Genomic DNA, 5,358 nt, shown 5'->3' on the forward strand with positions numbered 1-5,358 from the left:
GAAAATTATAAAATAAGTAACTTTCCTTTTTTTAATTATAAATAAAATAAATTTGTAAAAATAATAATATTTTCCTATAAATAACTAACTTTTCTTTTAATAGATAATTTTGTGTTCAAAAAATTATAAATAACAAAATAACTTTAAATGTTTCACCGATATGATTTTGATATGTGCCAAAAAAAAAATAGATTGTTAATATTCAATAAAATATGTCATTATTTTAAAATAACATCTTTTTCCTAAGAACCAAATAAAAGATATTTGTAAGATAATTTTTATAATCTTAACCAAATAAGATTTTCTTTAAATCATGACAAAAGATAATTTTAAATTAAAATGTTATTATAAAAATATATTATTGAAAAATAATGAATTCAGAAAATTATTAAACATTGGATAAGTTTAATAAAATATTAAATTAGTACATAAAAGAATTTATAGTGTTGTCATTGACTCGATTAGTCTTATTTAACTTTTAATTTTTTTCGCTATTATTCTTACTTTGGGTTATATTCGGTGTAAATTTATAAATGTGAGTGTATTCTCTGTCTCTAAGTACAAAGTTGATAACAATTCACATATACACCATAACTATAAAATACAAATATACCTAAAATTTATGTGTAAAAATAAGTTTTTAATTAAAAAATAAGTCTTAAAGAATATATGCAGAAACAATCCAAAAAAAATAATAAGATGGTTTTTTTTCAAATAAAACTCGTTGCAACGCAACGGGCTCATATCTAGTCACTAATAATTTGAGACAATAAATCATATTACTACATGTAAACTATAAAATTATATTGTGTTTAAAAATATTATATTAAACTATTATTGATATAATAAATGTTAAAATTGTATACCTCTAATCATGTAAATCAAAATATATATATGTATAAAATAAAAATTATTATCCGCACGGTTTTGCGCATCAAGATCTAGTTACTTTTTTTAAAGGAGAATTACTATTAAATAATATTTATAATTACTTTTATTTATTTTTTAATCGTTTTTGCTATTATATTAGTATATATATATGTTTTGATTATGAACACAAGTCAAATTTTAAATATATAATTGTCATTGTATGACATTTAATTTAATATATTACAACATAAATCACAACTTCATTTTATGTGTGTGTTTTTAAGTTGGACCATCTCTTAAAAATTTATTTAAATGAAATTTTGTATACATATTTGAATTATTTGAACTATTCTAAGAAAAAAAATCAAATAGATATCCCTATAATTTCGAGAAGTAATCAGTGATGACCTCAAGGATTTCATGTTCGTCAATTAAAAATCTAAGATATTGAAATTCTAATTTAATAATTTATCTATAATATATATGAGTGAAATGAAATATGATAAAATCCTGGAATAATATCTATAATTTATCTATAGTATCTGCTCCACTAAAATAAAATGATAATATCCTGCCATCCTGGAAATTGAGTGATGCTAATATAATAGAATAAACTTTGCCTAAAACTACCAAAACTTCAAGACCCATAAGTGAAATCTAAGTCTTCGATGGCTTCTACTCTAACACAAACCACACAAACCATAAATAGTTTCCACCTCTTCATTCTATATAAGCATACGAATGAGTCATACTGATCATCATTCATTAGTAAATTAAGATACAATACTAAGATGGCATCTTCTAAAGTATCTTCCATGCTTCTCTTTCTCCTCCTTCTCGTTCTTGTGTTTCCCCATATGGATAAAGCCCTTGGTGAAAAAAGACAGCTCCACGAACTTAGTTAGTCTTTTTGTCTTTAAATATATAAAGTCATAGCTATTTACTCTATTATTTTGATCTATTTAGAAATGTTTTGAACTTTTTTTTTCTTTAATTTAGCTTGGTTTTAGTTCACAACTAACTATATCACATTAATTTTTATAAACAGAAGATAAACCATTGTAGTTTTGTTTCCTGTCTTGTTTCGTTCAGACCGAAGTTTATGATAGATGACAAAATAAAACAATATATATATGTATTTAAGTTGGGATTATGCGAATTGATAGACAAATGTCCACTTTACCAAAACTTGGCGTTGTAGTAATTAATTCGTTAAGTGGTTTTGGTGTAGAAGGCACAGAGCATCCCGATCAACTGATGACGGTTGGAAGGAGCCTTCTCTTTCGCATCCCTCCATGCCCACCGTCCTTATGTAAGCCTCGTCCGATAAGAATTCCTCCCCGACTTCGTACACCTCCACCCCCTCCACGGCATTGAAGGTTTCCAAAAGGCAAAAACACATGGATACCAAAATATTTGGATGAAAATATATTTTCGTAATTCCTCACTATAAATGTAATTCTGAAATTTTCTTTCAAAATAAAGAGATCATGCCACTCGGGATGATGGTATGATGATATGTTGTTGTAAGTTTTAAGCTATTGTATGATGATATATTTGTTGATATTATTCAACGTAAATAAATATAGTTTATGGATTTGTGTCGATAGAGAAAGTGGCAAAAAAGAAAAATTTTAAAGAAAGAAATGAGAAGATGTTTGATACGACATTCTATATTATATAAATGATATTTTCAAGTCACTTAAAATATGTTTTCTCTCTGAGCGACAATAAAAGCGACTCTTTATATTGACGGTTATCTAAATTTTTTTCACCGTTACCGGCTGCGTAGGCCGCCGGATTTCACTATTTTCCTGCTTATTTTACTTTCTACTTTCAATTTGGCTAGTATATGATGTCTTCTTCATTACTCCCTCCATTTCTGAATAAGTGTCGTTGTAGAGAATTTTTTTCGCTACAAAATAAGTGTCGTTTTCGATTTTCAATGCAAAATTTATTAGTTTTATTCAGTAATCTATTTTTCTATTGGTTGAAACATGGTTAGGTGTATTGGTAATTATGGTTTTATATAGGAAATGTACAAAATTAATTGTTTCCTTAGTCCGTTTGCGCAGACCCAAAACGACACTTAATATGAAACAGAGGGATATGTTGGGTGAACTGGAGTTTTCATCATCTTCATCTTCCGTTTTCTGATGAAAATCGAGGGCTGTCACTATCTCCATTAGTGATAGATCTTGCTCGATCCTTTATTCGGTTATTGGCGTTATTCCTCGTCGTATTTGGCGTGTGTGTTTTCCCTTTAATAGGGTGGGTGTATGAATCTGGTCTCCTCCGTCATGAAGATCAAACTACCCATTTGGTTTAAAGGCCTTGACAGACGACGTGTCTTGACTTTGCCGAGATCGTGTCCTTGTTAAACATAGGCGAGTTTTGAGCATCTTACAAACACATCGTTTATGATATTGCTAAAGTTTAAGCCAAAGCAAAAGCTTATTATTACCAAAAAAGGAGTGTTAATCTTTAACGTCTAATTTTACGAACTCAGTAGTATTATATAGTCAAGCAAATTAATTTGGGTTATTCACTAGTCAATTAAAAATCTAAGATATTGAAATTCTAATTTAATAATTTATCTATAATATATATGAGTGAAATGAAATATGATAAAATCCTGGAATAATATCTATAATTTATCTATAGTATCTGCTCCACTAAAATAAAATGATAATATCCTGCCATCCTGGAAATTGAGTGATGCTAATATAATAGAATAAACTTTGCCTAAAACTACCAAAACTTCAAGACCCATAAGTGAAATCTAAGTCTTCGATGGCTTCTACTCTAACACAAACCACACAAACCATAAATAGTTTCCACCTCTTCATTCTATATAAGCATACGAATGAGTCATACTGATCATCATTCATTAGTAAATTAAGATACAATACTAAGATGGCATCTTCTAAAGTATCTTCCATGCTTCTCTTTCTCCTCCTTCTCGTTCTTGTGTTTCCCCATATGGATAAAGCCCTTGGTGAAGAAAGACAGCTCCACGAACTTAGTTAGTCTTTTTGTCTTTAAATATATAAAGTCATAGCTATTTACTCTATTATTTTGATCTATTTAGAAATGTTTTGAACTTTTTTTCTCTTTAATTTAGCTTGGTTTTAGTTCACAACTAACTATATCACATTAATTTTTATAAACAGAAGATAAACCATTGTAGTTTTGTTTCCTGTCTTGTTTCGTTCAGACCGAAGTTTATTGTGATAGATGACGAAATAAAACAATATATATCTATTTAAGTTGGGATTATGCGAATTGATAGACAAATGTCCACTTTACCAAAACTTGGCGTTGTAGTAATTAATTCGTTAAGTGGTTTTGGTGTAGAAGGCACAGAGCATCCCGATCAACTGATGACGGTTGGAAGGAGCCTTCTCTTTCGCATCCCTCCATGCCCACCGTCCTTATGTAAGCCTCGTCCGATAAGAATTCCTCCCCGACTTCGTACACCTCCACCCCCTCCACGGCATTGAAGGTTTCCAAAAGGCAAAAACACATGGATCCCAAAATATTTGGATGAAAATATATTTTCGTAATTCCTCACTATAAATGTAATTCTGAAATTTTCTTTCAAAATAAAGAGATCATGCCACTCGGGATGATGGTATGATGATATGTTGTTGTAAGTTTTAAGCTATTGTATGATGATATATTTGTTGATATTGTGTCGATAGAGAAAGTGGCAAAAAAGAAAAATTTTAAAGAAAGAAATGAGAAGATGTTTGATACGACATTCTATATTATATAAATGATATTTTCAAGTCACTTAAAATATTTTTTCTCTCCGAGCGACAATAAAGGCGACTCTTTATATTGACGGTTATCTAAATTTTTTTCACCGTTCCCGGCGGCGTAGGCCGCCGGATTTCACTATTTTCCTGCTTATTTTACTTTCTACTTTCAATTTGGCTAGTATATGATGTCTTCTTCATTACTCCCTCCGTTTCTGAATAAGTGTCGTTGTAGAGAATTTTTTTCGCTACAAAATAAGTGTCGTTTTCGATTTTCAATGCAAAATTTATTAGTTTTATTCAGTAATCTATTTTTCTATTGGTTGAAATATGGTTAGGTGTATCGGTAATTATGTTTTTATATAGGAAATGTACAAAATTAATTGTTTCCTTAGTCCGTGTGCACAGACCCAAAAAGACACTTAATATGACACAGAGGATATGAGTTTTCATCATCTTCATCTTCCGTTTTCTGATGAAAATCGAGGGCTGTCACTATCTCCATTAGTGATAGATCTTGCTCGATCCTTTATTCGGTTATTGGCGTTATTCCTCGTCGTATTTGGCGTGTGTGTTTTCCCTTTAATAGGGTGGGATTCCCCGGTCTGTGATCTTCGATTCAGTGCCGAAGTTTGTGTATCAGCTTTTGGGTTTCGTGGTGTATTCCTGGTGGCAAATATTCAATCAGATTATCTTCAACCTCTCAGGCTTCATTTGTTAATCGCAT

At 30.1% G+C, this 5,358-nt stretch overlaps 1 long non-coding RNA gene across 1 annotated transcript; it reads left to right on the forward strand.

Moving 5' to 3' along the window:
- The first annotated feature begins 1,506 nt into the window (after positions 1-1,506).
- On the forward strand, positions 1,507-4,562 carry LOC125599808. The gene is made up of 3 exons (XR_007333479.1): positions 1,507-1,770; positions 2,102-3,895; positions 4,228-4,562. It is a non-coding gene; the product is annotated as an uncharacterized LOC125599808 (long non-coding RNA).
- Positions 4,563-5,358: the final 796 nt, after the last annotated feature.

Source organism: Brassica napus, unplaced genomic scaffold (genome assembly GCF_020379485.1).
Source record: "Brassica napus cultivar Da-Ae unplaced genomic scaffold, Da-Ae ScsIHWf_1;HRSCAF=2, whole genome shotgun sequence".
Taxonomy (NCBI): domain Eukaryota; kingdom Viridiplantae; phylum Streptophyta; class Magnoliopsida; order Brassicales; family Brassicaceae; genus Brassica; species Brassica napus.